We start from the raw sequence: 21913 nt of genomic DNA, 5'->3' as shown, positions 1-21913 counted from the left end.
AGCGCTGCCGGTTCTGGTAGTGGGCTCGTATTGTCGTCGCTGTCATCTTCGCTAGATATTGTGCGGCCGGATAGTTGTTGGCTGTTTCGGTCAGCGCCATTAGTGTTACACGGTCAGGGTTGTGTAGCGCATTTATATTTACGCGATCTAACCCAAAAAAATCTTATGGATGATATTGGTCGCGAAAGCCTACACGTTAAACTTGCTTAATTGCCTCAGCAATTCGGAGTTTTGTTTCATATCTCATCACAAACACTCGAAGAGCACCCCTAATTGGCAGCTGCCTCTGTGTGGCATAAGGTGGCCCAGCACCAGCTTGCATGTGGACATGAGTCTGTCAGTCAGGGACGATAATTGATGTGTAATCTCAGTTGTGCAATTTCTGGATAATATTTGGAATTTCCCAATTTTTGACAATGACACCAACATGCAAAGACCTATGTGTTTTGAATGACACAATAGTATGTTTTACATCCACTCTTTAAGCAGATGGTGCATATTTTGGTTGATGTTACTGGAGTAGCCAGGGGTGCCTTTCGGATTTGAACCTTGAACCTCTGCAATAAATCGAGAATGTGCTACCACTTGGCTTCCCTCAATCTGAGTGTAGGCATGCCAACCAGTTTTTCTAACCAGCGCAGATGTTCCATTTAGAGGGGGTCCACGTTTCACATGCCTAGAGAACGGAGGGCATGACTGTTGCCGAGAAGACCCGGAGCTTCATGCGGAGCGACAGGCCAGGTAGCTTCCACACAGCATTGCAGAGCTGATGGAAAGATAATGCCGCCCGACTGATTCGGACCACCCACACACTGGACACATACGCAGTGTAGACGTAGTGTACACACAGCGTACACACACACTGTATACACAAACACATTAACAAAAACAATGACTTCCATTCGCCAATACGTGGTGGTGAAGTCACCATGGCGCTTGTGCCAGGCTATGTGCACGTTAATGCCACGTGAAGTGTCGAACTCCCGCTGGCAGGAGGTCACAGGGCAGACTCAGGTGCCATTGTTCAACTGAGATGACTGGCCGATGAACCACCTGTGCCCCCTACTGTGCCAACAGTGTACACACACACGGTGTGCGCGCGCACACCGTGTGTGTGTACACAGTTTGTATACAGGAGCCGTCCATAAATGACGTCATGCGATTTTGGACGATTTTGACCCCCCTTCGTCACACGACGTCACAAAAAGTGAGACCCGCCCCCCTTCAAATATGACGTCACAAAGCTCTGCCCACCCTCCCCCCCCCAAAAAACATGCTTCAAATCGCTTTAAACTATTGTCATTGCAGTGCGTATTTAATGTGGCGCTACACTATGATGTAGGAGAAAACATTTATTAAAAAGTATTAAATAAAGTAGAATGTAATATAGGTTATATAGGTTATTAAATTATTGGTCAAATGTGTCGTAACCCTCCACCACCCGACACGGCCAAACAGTAAAAAATGTGTCACGTTTTTCAAAGGACAAAATAATTCACTTCTTTAGCCCACCGGTGTGCTGAAGATAGAATCAACAGCATTTTTTAAAATTTGAGTACGACGTTTCGCTGATAATTACAATCAGCTTCATCGGGCAAAAATGGTGAATCTCTCCTGTTGCTTCCGGTTTTAACTAGAGCAGCATCAGGGTGACGTCATAATTTAATTTAATTCAATCTGGTGCAGTGATAATCTTAGGTTTTTTACCTACGTGACTTTACCGGAAAAAACCTAAGAATATTAATCCTTGCAGTCACGAAAGGTTCAAATCTAGAACTGGTGCAGTGATTTGAGGCAAAGAGGGGGAGGGTATTGTAATTATATAGATTGGTAATTATTCAATTGTTATTCATTGGTATTTGTTTCCCTTATAAGGAATTGTAATTGTATTTATATAATAATACGCTTCGAGGCCGCACTAAGCCTGTAGCTGCCAGAGCGATTGAAGTTATTTCTGTTTTTCTCAATTTCAGTGGATTCTCTAATTAGTCTTGGCCAGTAATAATTAGTTTTACACAACACTTCAACGTTATCAAAATCAATTGAGTGTCCTTGTTGACAAGCATGCTCTGCCACTGCCGACAGTTGTGTTTGAGATAATTTAATGTTTCTTTGGTGTTCTTTTAATCTTACGCTGATGTTACATCCCGTCTGTCCAATATAGCATCTGCCACATAAACAATTAATCCGATATACACCTTCTGTTGATAATTTAGGCAATTCGTCTTTAGTGCCAGATACCAGTTTTTTTTTATTTTGTGCACTGTACCAAATCTCACTTTAATGTTTTGCTTTTGCAAAACCCGGGCTAATTTGTCAGTTACTCCTGAGATGTATGGTATTTTGATTGTTTGAACAATCTTATCACTTTCAGCAGTGTTACTTTGCGTTCGTGATTTAGCCTTCAGTGCTCTGTTAATTTGAGCATTATTGTAGCCATTCTGTCTTAGTGCTTCTTTAACATGCTTCATCTCTCTCACTAGACTCTCACCATCTAACACTGTTTTAGCCCGATGTATGAGTGTTTTGACAAGAGAGGATTTCTGAGCTGGGTGATGATGTGAATCTGCATTCAAATAGGCATCAGTGTGCGTTTGCTTTCGGTAAACGCTGTGTGTTATTTTGCCATTAAGACCATGTTCCAGCAAAATATCTAGGAACGGGAGTTTATTATTTACCTCCATTTCCATGGTGAACTGGATAGCCGGGTTTGTGCATTGAGATGATTTAGAAAATCACTAAGTTCATCTTTACGATGTGGCCAGACAACCAAAGTGTCATCAACATATCTCAACCAAAAGGATGGTTTTAATGTACTCGAGGCAAGTGTTCTTGTTTCAAAGTTCGCCATGTACAAATTGGCTTAAATAACGCGATCTGACCCAAATACCAATATTATGAATAATATTATGAATAATATTGGTCGCGAAAGCCTGCTACGTGTTAAATTAAGTAGAACGTGTTGTCTATATTTATTTAAGTTGCGCATTTTTATGTGACGTCACATTTATCCCCCCATCGTCACAATCGTCACAAATTTCTGACCGTCCCCTCCCCAGTTGCGTGACGTCATTTATAGACGGCCCCACACGCACTGTATACATAGTTTGTACACAAACACATTGTATACACAGTTTGTACACACAATGTTCACGTTGTTGACCTCACGCACCGAAAGGGTCAATGTTCAATAGAGGAATCAATGGAATAGGAATCTTAATGAACTTAAACTCTAACGCCGCTCTCTGACGTCACCACTGCATTACCTCATCGGCGTGAGGGGGAGGTGTACCCCGTTAGTGACGTCATGTCACCTGCTGCCGCGTGACGTCACGAGACACCAGGAAGCTGCGGATCCGCGCGCGCGCTCACTGAGATCCGAGGTGAGAAGTTCACATCGTGGTGGTTGTTGTGGTGGTTGTTGTCGTGGCTGTTGATGTTTACCCTGGTAGAGCCTCGCTCCTCTCGTAGGGATATCAATTGAGTAGCAGCGAGTATGGAATCGATGTCCAGGTTGGAACATTACAACGCGGGGCCTAGCCATGCGGGGCCTTGCCTCCTGCCCTCGCCTGATTGCATTTGCTTTAATTCTCTGCTTAAGTTTAATTTGTCTTCATCTGGCTCACTACTTTGAAACTTTGTTTCTTTTAAATATTTCTACAGTTTTTTTTATCTTACCAGGTCAAGCCCACTTCAGCTGCTATACCGCTCTTGTTTTCAGAAGCGACCTGCACACAAAGTGTAGCTATACTACACTTTGTGTAGCTATACTAATTCTAGATTTGAAGCTTTCGTGACTGCAAGGATTCATATTCTTGGGTTTTTTCGGTAAAGTCACGTAGGTAAAACATTAAAAAAGTAAAATAAAAATCACGACGTTTCGGAGGCAACACAAGCTTCCGTCTTCACGTGGTACCGTCACAGCCACGACAGCTGTATCAAGTAAATGAGAGATTGCAGGAGCTTCCACTCCGTTTATATAATGGTTGGAGAAGGTGGTGGGGCAAGGGCCGCATACTTTTTATTGGTAAGGTGAGGCTTATTTTACTTTTTTAATGTTTTACCTACGTGACTTTACCAAAAAAACCTAAGAATATAGCTATACTAACTCTATAGCAGTGTGTACTGGCTGTAGTAGTAGATATACAAACTCTATATCAATGTGTACTGGCTGTAGTAGTAGCTATACTATATCTATAGCAGTGTGTACTGGCTGTAGTAGTAGATATACTAACTCTATAGCAGTGTGTACTGGCTGTAGTCGTAGCTATACTATATCTATAGCAGTGTGTACTGGCTGTAGTAGTAGCTATACTAACTCTATAATAGTAATCTTTGGTTCTTTTGTTGCGTCATGTAGATAGAAAAATAATAATACAAATAATGTGACTAATAATAATCATAATAAAATAAGCATTCATGTAAACTGTAGCCTGGTTATTAAGTTTTGTCAGTGCACTGGCAGTCTGTAGACTATAGAAATGGTTATTAATAACTAAGAATAAGTCTATAGACTGCCAGTACACTCGCTCAGCTGAATAACCATTGCTACAGTCTACATTATAGACTGCCAGTACACTCACCAAACTTAATAAGCAGGCTACAGCCTACATTATAGACTGCCAGTACACTCACCGAGGTTAAGAATGATGCTAGTCTACATCATAGCGTGCCAGTACACTCACCCAGCTTAATAACCATTGCTACAATCCACATTATAGACTGCCAGTACACTCACCCAGCTTAATAACCATTGCTTCAATCCACATTATAGACTGCCAGTACACTCACCAAACTTAATGTGCAGGATACAGTCTACATTATAGAGTGCCAGTACACTCCCCGAGGTTAGGAACCAGGCTACAGTCTACATTATCGACTGCCAGTGCGCTCACCGAGGTTAAGAATGATGCTACTCTACATTATAGACTGCCAGGACACTCACCCAGCTTAATAACCATTGCTACAGTCTACATTATAGACTGCCATTACACTCACCGAGGTTAAGAACCAGGCTATAGTCTACATTATAGACTGCCAGTACACTCAACCAACTTAATAACCATTGCTATAGTCTAATCTTGATTTTAAGCTTTCGTGACTGCAGGAATCCATACTCTTTGGTTCTTTCGGTAAATTCACGTAAGTAGAAAAATAATAGATCACGATGTTTCGATCGCAACTCAAGCAACTGTCATCAGGTGTGAAACAAACACAGCAGGACGACTGCTGACGTAGGAGAAAGAGCTGCTGCAACAAGAGTTTATACAGTGATCCCTCGTTTATCGCGGTTAATGGGGACCGGAACCCCTCGCGATAGGTGAAAATCCGCGAAGTAGGATTGGCCCCCTAGGAATTTCCGTATATGTGTGTGTGGGTACCAGAATGTTTAAAATATGTATATTTATACTTTATATATATATTTTACTTAAATCTATTTAATTATAAAACCTTAATATTATACATTCACTCTCTCTCTCATACGATACGTATTATGGTGTTCTACACTCACCAATGACAGTAGTATCTTGAGACTTGATTCCAGTAATGACGACGATGACAATGACGACGATGACAATGACGACGATGACAGACTGTGCAGTTCGATGAATGTGATGATGAATGATGATGATGATGATGGTGTTACTGCACAGGTATAATGAGGCCTTTAAATCAGTTCGAAAAATCCGCGATGCACTGAGGCCGTGAAACTTGAACCGCGAAGTGGCGAGGGATTACTGTATAGGATTTTGGTGGGCCCAACCCAAAGATAAGTGGGCGGAGCTAGAGAAGGAATTTGTACTTAAATATAAATGTGAGAGATTAGGATGTCATTGTCAGAGAGCCCGGCAACAGGAACAAAAAACCCTTAAGAGCAAGAGGTACACATGGTGAGAGAGAGACACGGAGAGAGAGAGACACACAGTCGGAAATAACAGCTCACATAGGCACGTAGGATGGAAACATCACAGTCAGTTAAGACTTTACTTGGTTTATAACGTCCTTCCAATGATTGCTCAGTGTGTACTCATCGTTTCAGTTGAAGTTGTGTCTGTTTATATATCTGGATGGCTTCATGAACAAATCTTTGATGATAGCCGGTGGGTTTGCAGAGTACCTTCGTCTTGGAAAAATCTATTTCGTGTGAGCCCACAGCGTTAAAACAATGATCAGCAATGGCAGAGGTATTGATCCTACCGTGTTTCAGATCTGCCTTGTGTTCGCGAACATGGTCCGAGACATGTCGTTTCGTTTCCCCAATGTAACTGCTGCCGCAGCCACAACTTAGTTTGTAGACACCAGGGTATTGCATGCCAGGAATCATATCCTTCACAGATGGGATCAAATCACGAATTTTGTGTACTGTTTTGAAACAAACTTCGATCTTGAGTTTGTTTAAGATTTTTTGAAATATTTTTGGTAACCCCTGCTATGTATGTGAAGTATCGGAAATGACGGCAGGAAACTTCTTGACGGGTAACACACCTTTTATTAAATCTTGACTTGTCACAATACAACGTGTGGTCTGTATTCTTCCGACGACACACTTTACTTAACTCGTGTAGACTCTCTGCCTCTGGCTACACTCTTTACTTAACTCGTGTAGACTCTAGGCCTCTGGCTACACACATCACTCGTCTCGTGTAGACCCTATGCCTCTGGCTACACACTCCACTCGTCTCGTGTAGACTCTAGCTCTCTGGCTACACACGTCACTCGTCTCGTGTAGACTCTAGCTCTCTGGCTACACACATCACTCGTCTCGTGTAGACTCTAGCTCTCTGGCTACACACTCCGCATGCTGACACTGCATGCTCACCCTACACTCCGCCTCTGGGTTACACAGAGTCCGGGTCCTCACAGGACAGCGGGACTGGGTACCGCAGGGCCCTGTCTCTTCCTCTCCGTCTTCAGTCTTCGCTGGTTACACTCTCCCCGTGCGCCTCTGCGCATCACCTTATATAGTCCCTCCTCCTGGGAGACGGAGCGGATGCGGACCTCGATGTGAGCATCGCTCCTTAGTGAACCAATCACGACGCGCTATCTCTACGATCCGCTTTCCCCCAGCGCGTGTTTCCACTCATCACCCAATCACGTCGCGCTGCCACCCGATCACTCCCACACCAGCGCGTCACCGGCACCCAGCCAATCAGCACCACACAACACACGATCCCGCGCTGACCCCTGATCCCTCACCGTCAGCGCGCGTCACCACACACACATCCAATCCCGACGCGCTGGCACCTGATCGCTACCCCAGCGCGTATCGCCACTACATCACCCCCCCCCACATAGCTCGCAGCCGTCCCGGCTGCTAACCAACAACCTCACACACCGTTAACACAACAAAACCCCCACCCCCCCAGTGTGCCCCGTAACACAACAACAACACAACAGCAACCTATGTACAATTTGACAATTAACACAAGAAAAGTCAACAATAACACACAACACCTTATAAAAAGCTATATACAGCCCGACGAACAACATAATAAAAGTGATTTCCAGAAAATGAACGCACCCGACGTCCCCGTGACTACCGCAGCGACGAGGCGCACCAACTTCCTCGACTCCTCACATGGTAGGTCATGAAAAGTAGCGCGACTTGGCGCGAGTCCGTCTGGCCGGTCCGTCATATGGGACGGGACGCTGACGACCGTCCGGTGGTTCCGGTTGCTCTAGACGGCGCGGGTCGGGCCTGAAAGGACCGGCCCCGCCGCGAAGATCCGGCCGCCGGTGGTCGGCAGCTGTCAGTTCCGAGAGACCTGGGAGGAGATCAGGCGGAAGCATGTGAGGATCAGGCAAGGACATTTTCCCCTTTGGGTCGTCGGTCACGTCACATGCTCGGCCCTCACGACACAAGGGGAGGCCATATGGAGGCGAGAACGGTTTCAGTCGGGAGGGGTGGACGTACCACCGTCGCTTTCCCCATTTTATCTGAACGCACTGGGGGCGTGCAACACGCACGACCTCCACGGGTCCCCGCCATGGCTTCAACAACTTAGGCGACGTAGCCAAAGGCGCCTGAGGGCAATGCAGCCAGGCCCTGTCACCCGGTCTCCAGTCGTGCACGGACACCTTTCGTGCACGCAACCGCTCGTTAGCAATTTGGCGAGCCCACGAATTAAGCCGTGCGGCCTCCCTCGCCTCTGTCAGCTTATGAATATTAAATTTAATATGTTCTGCCAATTTAGAATTAGGTCGTGGTGCGGACAGGCCAAGCTGCGTTTCCATTGGCGGGTCGGCTTCCCGACCGTACATCAGATAGAATGGGGAAAACCCCGTGGCTGCATGGGGGGCCATTCTATACGCGGCGAGGACCCCCGGGACCTGCAGGTCCCAATCAACATGTGCCTCACACACCCGCTGGCACAGCATAGAAGTCAAGGTCTTGTGGAGTCTCTCCACCATCCCGTCCGTCTGCGGATGGTACGGGGAAGTACGCACCTTCTTAGTGCCCAACAGATCGCACACCTCTTGCAGCAATTTACTTGAAAAAATTTTCCCTTGGTCGGTCAGCAGGCGTTCGGGAGCCCCCTTGTCCAGGACGTAGCCCTGGACAAAGGCGTCCGTCACAGCCGCCGCCGACTGGTTGGCGAGTGGCCACGCCATAGGCCACCGGGTAAAATATTCGACCCCCACCAACAGGTACTTATTACCCCTAGGCGTGACTGGAAAGGGCCCCAGAATATCGAGCGCAACAAGCTCGTTAGTGCGCGAGACTTGAATGGATTGCAGCGGTGGATTAGCTGCCACGGGCGGTGGTTTCCGCCTGGCGCACTCAACGCATCCCTTCAGAATATTTACCACGTCGCCTCCCATTCCCGGCCAATAATAATCACGCTGAAGCAGGGCAAGCGTTTTGTTTACCCCCAAATGCAAGAGGCGTTCGTGTGCGGCCAAAACAACTTTCCCCCTCACAGCAGAAGGCACCACCAGTGCATGCCGCCGGGACAAACTGTCCCATCTCATCAACATGCCCTGTTTAAGTACATAGGAGCCAGTTCGCTCCTGGTCATCGTTAGGACCTCCCACCCTGCGGCGCAATGCTAGCAGGGAGCTGTCCGCCATTTGGAGGCGGCCCCACTCACTCAGCGACAGTGAGAGCAGCGAGTCCCGATCCTGAGAGGTAGCGGGAACATCCCCGATTGGTGTGTCCGCGGTCGCAACCAATGCCCCCCTATCTTCCCCAACCGGCGGTTTACAGCGCGCCGATCCCGATAGACACGCACATTTCTGACAAGGCAACAATCGCGACAGGGCATCGGCATTTGTGTGTCGCAACCCCTTACGGTACGTGGTCGTGAACTGATAGTCTTGGAGGACTTCCAACCACCGTGACAATTGGCCCGAGGGCTGGGCGACCCTCAACGAATACTGTAGCGCCGCGTGATCCGTCCGGACCGTAAAGTGACGACCATAGAGATACGGTCTGAACTGTTGTACGAAAAATACAATGGCGAGCAGTTCACGACGGGTGACGCAGTAGCGCTGCTCCGCCGGAGACAACACCCTGCTACCATAAGCGACCACCCTCTCGACTCCCCCAACGACCTGGGACAGTACCCCCCGAATGCCCGTGTTGCTAGCATCCGTATCTAGCACGAAGGGACTCGCAAAATCCGGATAACGCAAGGGTGGGGCACCCACCAAGGCGTCCCGGAGGGAGCAGAACGCGGCCTCCTCCTCCGGTCCCCATCGGAACTTTTCGCCGTTAGAGCGTGCAAGGGTTTTGCAATAGTGGCGAAGTGCTCAACGAATCGGCGGTAATACGAAGCAAAACCGATGAAACTGCGCACGTCTGCAACTGACGTGGGTGTCGGCCATGAACTGACACAGTCCGTCTTCACGGGATCGGTAGAGATCCCCGAAGAGTCGACAATGTGACCCAAGTATCTAACGGACTTACGAAAAAGGTGGTATTTGGCCGGTTTAAATTTCAATTTAGCCGATCGCATTCGCAAGAACACCCCTCTCAATCGCTGGAGGTGTTCCTCAAATGTTCTACTGAAAACAATGACATCGTCAAGGTAAATCAAGCACGTCTCCCATTGCAAGCCCGACAAAACCAACTCCATAAGACGCTGAAACGTCGCTGGAGAGGAGTGAAGTCCCATGGGTAACCGGTTAAACTGGAACAAGCCCCCTGGAGTCCGAAATGTTGTCTTAGGTTTAGACTCTTCGTCGAGTGGCAACTGCCAGAATCCCGATAATAAATCAAGAGTCGAAAAATATTGCGCACCAGACAATGCATCGAGGGACTCGTCCATCCTGGGGAGCGGATACGCGTCAGCCACAGAGATCTTATTCAGGCGACGGAAATCTACGCAAAATCGCAAGGACCCGTCTTGCTTCTTAACCAGCACAATAGGTGCTCCCCAAGGACTGGAGGAAGGCGAAATAATGTCGGCTTCAAGCATATCGTTAACGGCCGACTGAACATGTACCTTCTCAGCAGGACTCAGTCGGAAGGGATTTAGCCTGACCGGCGCCGCATCGCCCGTGTCAATGTAATGGCGCAACAAATCCGTACACCCAATATCATATTTATGTTTACTGAACACATCAGAGAATTCCATGAGTAACTCGCGCAGCGCACCCAACTGCACACCTTACAAATCGTCCGAGCCCGCGCACAGCGAATGGACCCATTCAAGGTCCTCCCTTGGTTCAATGTTTTGCGTGGGGCTCGGATCAACGTGCGCAACCAGCCGCTCCTCCGCAGGAACCCGCGCCGCGTGAGCCAGCACGGTACCCTGCTGAATGACGGCTGGCCGCGACCCAGCGTTCAAAACCATTACAAACGGATCCTTGTCCGCCCGAACCAAAGTGTGAGCCACCGACAAATCGACCCCCCCGACAGCCCTGTTAGAAGGACCCAAAAGCATGCCTTGTTCCAAAGTCCCCTCCACCCATGGTTTCCGCAACCGGAGGGGAATTAGCATCTGTGAACCCGGGGGCACGTGCACGGTCTGCGTCGCCAACGCTTGTATCGTGGCGCACGCCGTCCGAATCTCAGTAGGGTTCGTCAAAAATGAAATACGGCGACCCGATGGTAGTTCAATGCAACGCTGATCGATTAGAATTTTAATGGGCATCTTAGCCAAAAAATCAGTGCCCAATAGACAAGGAACCGCCAAAGAAGACGAAACGAAAACGGGTCCCGACAATTTGATATCTCCAATGCAAATGGACCCCTAATCTGACCGATAATGCCCAACGATCCCCCATTTGCGGCGAAAAATGGCACATCCACTGGGAGCAGCGGACGGCATTGTACGGGGAGAATGTTATAAATGAGGTCCGATATAATAGTCGCCGATGCCCCCGTGTCCACCAATACCCTGACCTCGACCCCATCAATAGAACCCGCGACGACGGATGAACCCGCTGAAGCAGCCACAATTCTGTGCCCCAACTCCGACCATTTAATGTCTCCCCGGTCCCGGCCGAAACCCCCTCGCCGAACCGAATCCCCGAACCCTAACCGGCCCTCCTCCGTCGCCCCGCGACGGCCCATGCGTGCCGAGTATGTGGGCCGAGCGTGTGAGGTGCCGCGACTTGCCGGGGTTTGTAGAGATGCCTTGGGGCCTTGGTCGTCGTCCAGCCGAGATCCCATGGCGCGCTGACGGGGAGCGCGGCAACCGGACGCCACGTGGCCCCGAAGGCCGCAGTTATAGCACGTGATGAGGGTCATCGGTGATCTCGGTTGCTCCAGCTTGCGGGCCGATCGCAGAGGCGACCGACCCCCCGACCTCCAGTCCCCTGGTCGTTCCGCGGCGAACGCCTCCTCTCGCGGACCGACGACTTGGGGTTCGGTGATCACCGGACCCGGAGCTGAGGCCACGGCAGCGTTGCAGACGATCCCCTGTTTGCGTTGAAGGACCTCGTGCGCTTGTATACTCGTAGCGACCCGTAAGGAAGAAATGTCGATCTCGTCGGCCGTGTTGATGGGGACCCCCAGGTCCTGCGCCAACTTAAGCAGCTGCTCCAAAACCATCGCATCCTGGCCCTCCTCGTCCATCCGAGGGAATGCAGCATCGGCGAGAGCCAGCAACGCCGTGCGATAGGCGAGCGCGGTCTCCGTGTCCGCCTTCCGCCTCGCATAAAAATGATGGCGGCACGCCGAGGGAGGTCCGTAGACCTTGGCCATGAGACCCAGCGCTGCCTTCAGTGTGGAGCGGTCCGACCTCCGAGCAGACATGAAGGCCGCGAGCGCGTTGTCGTCCAACATGGCAGGCAGTGCCCGCAGCGCCGTAGCATCGGACCAGGCAGACATCTCCTGATGCGCCAAAAACCTGCGCTGAAATTGGCCCCAGTCCCCGCCTTCCGCCTTGAAGGCTGACAATGCGGGGAGGCGCTGTTGAAAAATGAAGTCGTCCTCCGCATCGTGGTTCCTTCCCGCCGCTCCGTCGGTGTGTAAGATGGCGGCCCCAATGGCGGATGACTGATGGCGGTCCGCAGTGCGCGTTGATGACGTAAGAGGGCGCGCTTGGAGAACCGCCGCCACGTGGCGGTCGCCGTTCCCGCCAAAAGTCGACGCCGATGAAATGGCGGGAATCGCCAAGTCATTTTGGCGGGAATCTGCGGGGCGACCCTGTAGAATGTCCGCCGCCGTCTCCGCTCCAGCTGACGAGCTGATTTCCGCCAGGATGGACGCGGCGGCGAGCAGCAGCTCCGCCAGACGAGAGTGCGCCTCACGGAGCACGGCCTCGGTCCCCCGTCGCTCCTCCGGCACCGTCGGCGGATCTTGCAGCGTGGGCCATTCTTCGTCCTCACCCCCCGACGGCAGCTGGCCCGGGTCGTCAAGGTTGTCCTCGCGGTCAATCCCGTGGGTCCGATTGGTCTTCCTTGTATCCATGCTTGGAAGACAGTTTCACTTCTGACGCCAGTTGAAGTATCGGAAATGACGGCAGGAAACTTCTTGACGGGTAACACACCTTTTATTAAATCTTGACTTGTCACAATACAACGTGTGGTCTCTATTCTTCCGACGACACACTTTACTTAACTCGTGTAGACTCTCTGCCTCTGGCTACACTCTTTACTTAACTCGTGTAGACTCTAGGCCTCTGGCTACACACATCACTCGTCTCGTGTAGACCCTATGCCTCTGGCTACACACTCCACTCGTCTCGTGTAGACTCTAGCTCTCTGGCTACACACGTCACTCGTCTCGTGTAGACTCTAGCTCTCTGGCTACACACATCACTCGTCTCGTGTAGACTCTAGCTCTCTGGCTACACACTCCGCATGCTGACACTGCATGCTCACCCTACACTCCGCCTCTGGGTTACACAGAGTCCGGGTCCTCACAGGACAGCGGGACTGGGTACCGCAGGGCCCTGTCTCTTCCTCTCCGTCTTCAGTCTTCGCTGGTTACACTCTCCCCGTGCGCCTCTGCGCATCACCTTATATAGTCCCTCCTCCCGGGAGACGGAGCGGATGCGGACCTCGATGTGAGCATCGCTCCTTAGTGAACCAATCACGACGCGCTATCTCTACGATCCGCTTTCCCCCAGCGCGTGTTTCCACTCATCACCCAATCACGTCGCGCTGCCACCCGATCACTCCCACACCAGCGCGTCACCGGCACCCAGCCAATCAGCACCACACAACACACGATCCCGCGCTGACCCCTGATCCCTCACCGTCAGCGCGCGTCACCACACACACATCCAATCCCGACGCGCTGGCACCTGATCGCTACCCCAGCGCGTATCGCCACTACATATGGCACGTGATGGTTTTGATTGGATCCTAAGATGGTTGGGGAGACAGCTTTGCGGATTGTACTGTCAGAATATCCATTCATCCTGAGGGCTTGGTGTACGTGCTCCAGCTCACTGGCTAGGTGGTGCTGGTCGGAGATGCAACGGGCCGGGCCCTATGGTGTAGTGTTTTGATGAGGGAATTCTTCTGGGCTGGATGGTGGTGGGAGTCAGGCTTTAGATAGGCATCCATGTGGATGGATTTCCTGTAGACAGTGTCCCAACGAGCCACCAGGTCTCTTCTCGATCACAACATCCAGGAATGATAGCTTGCCATCATTTTCCACTTCCATGGTGAATTTCATAGATGGTTGTATGGAATTGATGTGGTTGAGCGTTAATATGGCTACTACTTCGGCCAGTACACACTGCTATATAGTTAGTATAGCTACTATACTTTTTAGCAGCGTGTACTGGCTGTAGTAGTAGCTAGACTAACTCTATAGCAGTGTGTACTGGCTGTATTAGTAGCTATACTAACTCTATAGCAGTGTGTACTGGCTGTAGTAGTAGCTATACTAACTCTAAAGCAGTGTGTCCTGGCTGTAGTAGTAAGGGAGAACCCATTGGGGTACCCTCATTTTGTTTGTAGAATGTACCATTCTAGGTGAAGTGTTGGTAAGGCAGTGCCTTACCAAAGTTGGTACATCTGGATTCAGTCACTGTTGAACCAAGTCTTCAATGATTGCAATGGTGTCAGGTACAGGTACCTTGGTGAACAGGGAGTCTACATCGAAACTAACAAGCAAATCATCGGGAGACAGTGAGATGTCCTTGATTAGTGAAACCAAGTGAGCTGAGTTAAATACAGCTGAGGTAGTCGTGGCCGTGAAAGGATGCAGGGTCTCAGACAGAAATCGGGCCAGTTTGTAGGTGGGTGAATTAATGGTGAAGACGATAGGACGGAGCAGGCCATAAATTCTGGGTGGTCTTGCAGCCGAAGGTTTTAGAGAGAGCTGCTTGGTCGGTTTGATTAGAGAAGTCGAATTAGTGATGATATCGTTGGTTTTCTTGGCGAGGCGGTTGGTGGGATCTCTTATTGATTTTGGTATAGCTACCATTATTAAGAAGGTCCTGAAATTTTGTTGTAAGTGGTTCTATCCATGATGACAGTGGCATTGCCTTTGTCGGCTGAGAGGATGACAATGTCACCTCTCTTTTTTAATTGAGTGAGTTCAAAACGCTCGTCCTTGCTGATGTTGCTAACGGGTTTCTTAGCGTTTTTGAGGATAGCAGCGGTTTCAGATCTTGCAACGTCTGCCGGGATGTGTCCCAAACCTTTGAGGGCTATGTCGACCTGGGCAATGATATCACACACTGGGATGTGTTTAGGGGAGACTGTGAAATTCAACCCTTTAGCTAGTCGATTTTAGGCTGTGGGAAATTGGGCTGTTACTCTGATGGATACAAATCTTGTTAACATCTGACTTTTTAATGTGTGGCTTGGTCTTCTTTTTTGACAGGAGGTTGAATTTAGCAATCAAGTTAACTTTACGTTTAGTTGACATTGAAGTAGCTGAAGAAACTGTCATGTTATCTGCATGGTCCCAATCAGATGTGGACATTTTATCTATTAATGCTAAGTGTGATTGTAAGAGAGTCTTGTCTAGATTATCAAGTTAAAATCGGAGCAATCTTATTCTCTCTGAGATTAGAGCTCGGCTGGCCTTAAACATAGTCTACATTATAGACTGCCAGTACACTTAACTCCTATTAAGAACCAGGCCTATCTACATTAGTGTTTTTTTTATTATTTTTACTATTTCGATTTTTATTAACTCATTTTTTTATTAAGATTTTTCTATCTACTTGACTGTACCGAAAGAACCAAGAATATAGTACTTAACAGTGCTGTGATAAGGCTTAGACCCATGCAGGGCCCCCGGCCTCGCGCATGCGCAGATGTGTGTTTTGGCGCGCGCTCAGCGTAGTAATATAATCATTAATAGTACTAAATTGTTATACCATGGAACCTCCTTCGCCTTTTAGCGTCCTCTGGTCTAACACTGTTTGAGACTAGGCTCGAAAGAAAGCTGTCTCTGGTGTAGACCAATCAGTTTCAAGGACATTGCATATAGTATCCGTGATTTTTTTTGCATTTTGACTGCAAATATTGTGGTTAATGCAGACATGAATCCTTGTAAAAAGGTTTCAGTTTTGTTGCCAGAAAAAAAGGGGAACAACCCTATTATTATTATATTTTGGTACTGGCAAAGGAGGTCTAATGATGTAGATGCTTACCCCGAGCCCTCATTACTTTGATAGTGCATTGTCTTTGAGCTGTACGCCTTTTGGCGTCATCTGGTCTAGCACCAATTGAGACGAGGCTCTAAAGAATGCTGTCTCTGGTGTGGACCAATCAGTTTCAAGGACAATTCATATATTAGTGTTTTTTTGTTTGCATTTTGACTGCAAGTATTGTGGTTAATGCACGCATGACTCCTTGTAAAATGGTTTCAGTTTTGTTGCCAGAAAAAAGGGGAACAACCCTATTATATTAATTACATGGTGAAGTGTGAGGAAGCATTAATACTGAGCAGATGAAGGTGGCCAGGCATGGTTTTGGACACACCACCACCTTTTTACCATGCGGGTGTGTGACAGTGTCAAGTTTGTATTTGCAGTAAAGTATATTAACTATTGAACATGTAGGTTAAATCAAAACAATAGTTTAATTTAGTTTTCCTCTGGGACTTTTTGTAAGAATGGAAACAGTCAGGAAAATATCTCAGCACATCTGCAGCTGAAGTTAGATCTGTTCATCCGAGCATTCAAGCAAATCTGAGCCTGGCTTCCACCTCAAAGTTTCGATTGAACATTAATTTATGTATTTCTGCATAATACAAATGGTATTATTTTCAACACACTTTGCTATTATAGCTGAATTTTTCTTAAATATTCCTTTCATAGCTAGACAGCCGAAATTGTGTGCTTGGAGTTTTGGGTAAACATTCATTTTGAAGATACTAGAGCATCCAGGCATATTTATGACCATTGGCCCTCTCATTGTGTGCCTTAACAGCCCACGTGATGAATTGGGGAATTATTTTCACTATATCATGAATATATGAATAAGTATAGATGTGTAAGTCATGTGTGACTGTGTATATATGTGCATTCCTCTGTGCCTTGATACTGATGTAGATGGTGTGGATATGTTTTTCTGTCTGCAGCTGACGCTTCCTCTGACTCTTCCTCAGCAGAATTGGTCTGATGGAGCAAAGGGACTCGGCACAGCTCGGTACAAGAAGGAAACAATGCGACCAGGATGCAAACAGCACGGATCGTACTGGAAGTTTGACACACCACCAGAGAACTCACACAGGAGAAAAACCATTCAAGTGCACTGTGTGTGACAAGGCATATGCACAGTCATCAACTCTTCAGATCCACCAGAGAACACACACGGAAGAGAAACCTTTCAAGTGCAGTTTGTGTGTAAAGGTATTTTCAGGTTCATCTCCTCTGAAACGACACCAGATAACACACAGGGGAGAGAAACCCTTCAAATGCCTTTTGTGCGATAAAGCATTTGCAAAGTCATCATATCTTAAAAAACACCAAAGAACACACATGGGAGAGAAACCCTTCAAGTGCAGTGTGTGTGAGAAGGCATTTGCAAAGTTATCAAATCTTCAAAGACACCAGAGAACGCACACAGGAGATAAACCCTTCAAGTGCACTGTGTGTGAGAAGGCATTTACAGAGTCATCAATTCTTCACGACCACCAGAGAACGCACACAGGAGAGAAACCCTTCAAGTGCACTATGTGTGAGAAGGCATTTACAGAGTCATCATATCTTAAAACACACCAGAGAACGCACACAGGGGAGAAACCCTTCAAGTGCACTATGTGTGAGAAGGCATTTACAGAGTCATCACATCTTAAAAAAACACCAGAGAACGCACACAGGAGAGAAACCCTTCAAGTACACTGTGTGTGGAAGCGCATTTGCACAGTCATCACATCTTCAGAGCCACCAGAGAACACACACAGGACAGAAACCCTTCAAGTGCACTCTGTGTGAGAAGGCATTTGCAAATCCATCAAATCTTCATATTCACCAGAGAACGCACACAGGAGACACACCCTTCAAGTGCACTATGTGTGAGAAGGCATTTACAGAGTCATCACATCTTAAAAAACACCAGAGAATACACACAGGAGAGAAACCCTGCAAGTGCACTATGTTTGAGAAGGCATTTGCAAAGTCATCTAATCTTCATAGTTACCAGCGAAAGCACACAAGGGAGAAACCCTTCAAGTGCACTGTGTGTGGGAAGGCATTTGCACGGTCATCACATCTTCAAAGACACCAGAGAACACACAGGCATCAGAAGATCCCCAAGGAGCGGAGTCTGAAATCGGCTTGTGTAAGTCCAAGTGCTGCAATGAGCCCATCCCTGCTGAAAAAAGAACCAGAATTTAATTCCAGCTTGGACGCAATGAAATGTGTCAAGGTGGATTTTGAAAAGGTGAAATGTGAAGAAGTGATGGTGAAGAGCGAAGAAGCGATGGTAAAATGTGAAGATGGAGATTTAACTCCAAAATGTGACCTTCACATCGATGGAGGCAACGTGAAGCAGGAGGAGAATTATCACTGTGAGGCAGAGCGAGGTAACTCCCAGGAGTTTGTGGAAGTGGAGGTGTGGGTGGACTTCTTAGACAATACAAAGTCAAATGGAGACCCGGTAGATATGTAAGCTTGAGACAATGAAGCCCCAGTAGATTCACATTTGTCACAGGCCTTTAATTACATTAAAGTGAAGTTGCACACTCAATTCCTAGGTTCAGCCTGCCGAGTAAGAGGGGCCAGTATTTGCAGACCTGTGGGTTGGGTAGATCTCTAACCAGGAGCCAGAGCCAATACGCTCCCAAGCATTCATAATGTTATAATATTATAATGATGCTTGTTTAATCGCCTCAGCAGCTCGGAGTTTTGTATCATATCTCATCACAAACACTCGAAGAGCATGTTGTGCATATGCCTTTTCCAAAAAAAATTATTAAGTGATTCTGCCTTTTTTGGTAATAATTTTGATCGGGATGTAGCGCTGGGGCAGAGAAAGGGTGAGTCGCCCCCCTGCCTCCTACCTTGCCACCAGACCGGTGGAGGATAATAACTCACAAGCCTGCTTGGAAAGTAATACAATTTAATTTAAAAAATGGCAAACCATAAAATGGAAACAGCAGGGGTCACGAACCTCCCTTGGACTTTGAAATCCACCCAAGGGCAGTTAATCATCATGAGCTGACTGGGTTTTTAAAAATACAACAGTGAAGTTCGAAGCTTAGCTATATGTTCAACCTCAGGATATCAAAATATACTTGAGAATAAGAAGCACAGATCCCTGGCGATATAGACGGGGAACAAAGGTTAATAAAACCCTCGGAATATACTCGGTAACAACTACGGTATACCATATCTTGGTTAAGCATGAACCAAATAATAATTATGAAAGTATTAGACCTAGGGTCATTCAGAAGAGATACAATGTGAAATATGTCAATCTCACGAACAAGATAATGTATTCCATGGGATCAGAGTCTCACCAAACGCCTTCGTCTTCCAGTAGCTAACAGCACATGGTAGCAGTAAATTATGTATGCAGGGGGGCGTCTTCCCCTAATATATCAAATACCATGCAAGAATTCCAAACAGCGACGTGAGTGCAGTGAATGTTGCTCTAAACGGACTTCGAGTCACTTGCAGAGTCAAAACTGCGGAAAGTGGTACGGTATCAAGCTATAAGAGGTGAATAAAAAAAATTACTTCCAACTCGTGATGAGAGGACAGCATACATGGTGACAGCAAGCACACTCCTGCACAATAGGTCACGACTTCAAAGGCCACAGCGCCCCTTTTTGACAGAGACTGCAAGTCTGATGCAAATTTTTTTGAACACTTCCAACCCGTTATGGGATTGTGGGGAACGCTGCCCAAACCGAATACACACACAGGGAGACAATTGTGTTAAAAGCTTTATTTTCATCACAGAATCTTGCCCGCGAATGTATTAAAGCCCTTAGCCAATTGATGAACATTTGTTAGACAAGCAAGCACACTACCGCACACCATTATTTCAAGGCATTACGTTAATTGCATAATCTAACAAATTCATTGAGGTCTACCTTTGCTTAGGCACGTTTCTTTATTACCGTTCGTATGAATATTGTCACATTAATTAAAAAAACTTTTTTCCTGTCGCTGTGTATGATCACCACTCTGAAGAATGAGCCAATTGTTCTGTTACCCAGTTTGACAAACATAATTTTTGAGGGTTAAATGTACGGATCAATGAGGACATCTCCAGGAGTACTGTGTTGGCATTTTTAGCATAAGAGTTCGCATATTAGAATGTTACGTGTTTTTTTTAGATTAAAGTTGCTTTACACAGAAGAGTCTGAGTGGTGTTTTCCTAAGTCCATGCATAATATCTTTGTAACCTATGAAAGGCATTTTTTGTCCGTCTGCGTACACTCGCTTGCGGGGGATTTGGCTCTCGGACCGTGGGGTTTACCGAGAAATGTTTTGCCAGGAGGCACGCCCCGAGCCCCGCGGTGGGAATATGCATTTCCGTTTTTTAGTCCCTAAACTTTAAAGCGGTTTAATTATCCATTTAGTGCGATATTTATTTATTTAGTACACCGTTGCGTATGCGAGAAACGCTGACCAAGGGTTGCCCCTGGCAACGGGCAGGGTGGACGCCATTTCTCACCCGCGTTAAAAAATATGCGCACATTTACATGCGACGCTGCGGTAAATACATCAAAGTTTCATGTCCTCTACTCTCTCCCCCCCCCCCCCACCCCAATGTGTGCAATTACTATTATAGGGTCGGTAGATAAAAAAATTATAGAGATTAGACTATTATTCTAGCGCAGGGGTGGGGGGTAGCGGCCCAGCCCCCAGCCTCGCTCGGCGGGCAATCTATGCGAGGCCAGAGGCTCTGCACGGGACTAGGCCTCGACACCCCACTCTTGTTAGAGTCGATATACCCAGCATTGCCCGGGGGGAAAATACATTTAAAAACTTCTGAAAACTTTAAAACATAACATAGCAATGAAAATGAAACTCAGTAAATTAAAATAAACCCGAGCGCGCCATGAAACGATTCTTTAAATATAGACTGTACAAATAGTTATTAAGCTGGGTGAGTGTACTGGCAGTTCATAATGCAGACTGTAGCCTGCTTATTAAGTAAAGTAGCAGGTACCACCACAGTCAGTATGCACTGCTGTAATCATAGCAGGTACCACCACAGCAGTATGCACTGCTGTAATCATAGCAGGTACCACCACAGTATGTACTGCTGTCATAGCAGGTACCACCACACTCGGTATGTACTGCTGTCATCATAGCAGGTACCACCACCACAGTACTGCTGTGATCATAGCAGGTACCACCACAATCGGTATGTACTGCTGTCATCATATCAGGTACCACCACAGTCGGTATGTATTGCTGTCATCATAGCAGGTATCACCACAGTATGTACTGTCATAGCAGGTACCACCACAGTCAGTATGCACTGCTGTGATCATAGCAGGTACCACCACAGTTTGCACTGCTGTAATCATAGCAGGTACCACCACAGCAGTATGCACTGCTGTATTCATAGCATGTACCACCACAGTCAGTATGCACTGCTGTGATCATAGCAGGTACCACCACAGTCAGTATGCACTGCTGTAATCATAGCAGGAACCACCAGTCAGTATGCACTGCTGTCGTGAAAGCAGGTACCACCACAGTCAGTATGCAGAGCTGTAGTCATAGGATACCACCACAATCAGTATCCACTGCTGTAATCATAGCAGGTACCACCACAGTCAGTATGCACTGCTGTAATCATGGCAGGTTCCACCACCACAGTATGCACTGCTGTGATCATAGCAGGTACCACCACAGCAGTATGCACTGCTGTATTCATAGCATGTACCACCACAGTATGCACTGCTGTGATCATAGCATGTACCACCACTATGCACTGCTGTCGTGAAAGCAGGTACCACCAGTCAGTATGCACAGCTGTAGTCATAGGATACCACCACAATCAGTATCCACTGCTGTAATCATAGCAGGTACCACCACAGTCAGTATGCACTGCTGTAGTCATAGCAGGTGCCATCACTGTC

General features: G+C 47.5%; 1 pseudogene across 1 annotated transcript in view; it reads left to right on the top strand.

Moving 5' to 3' along the window:
- The window catches only part of LOC144738229 (uncharacterized), a 29054-nt pseudogene extending 8880 nt beyond the window's left edge, over positions 1 to 20174 (top strand). Inside the window, exon 4 of the transcript XR_013589187.1 lies at positions 16962 to 20174. The product of XR_013589187.1 is annotated as an uncharacterized LOC144738229 (transcript). The remainder of the gene's footprint in view (positions 1 to 16961) is intronic.
- The last annotated feature ends 1739 nt before the right edge of the window (positions 20175 to 21913 follow it).

The sequence above is a fragment of the Lampetra planeri genome, chromosome 78 (genome assembly GCF_965212315.1).
Source record: "Lampetra planeri chromosome 78, kcLamPlan1.2.h2, whole genome shotgun sequence".
NCBI classification, from domain to species: Eukaryota; Metazoa; Chordata; class Hyperoartia; order Petromyzontiformes; family Petromyzontidae; genus Lampetra; species Lampetra planeri.
This window is presented reverse-complemented; position numbering and strand designations above follow the sequence as displayed.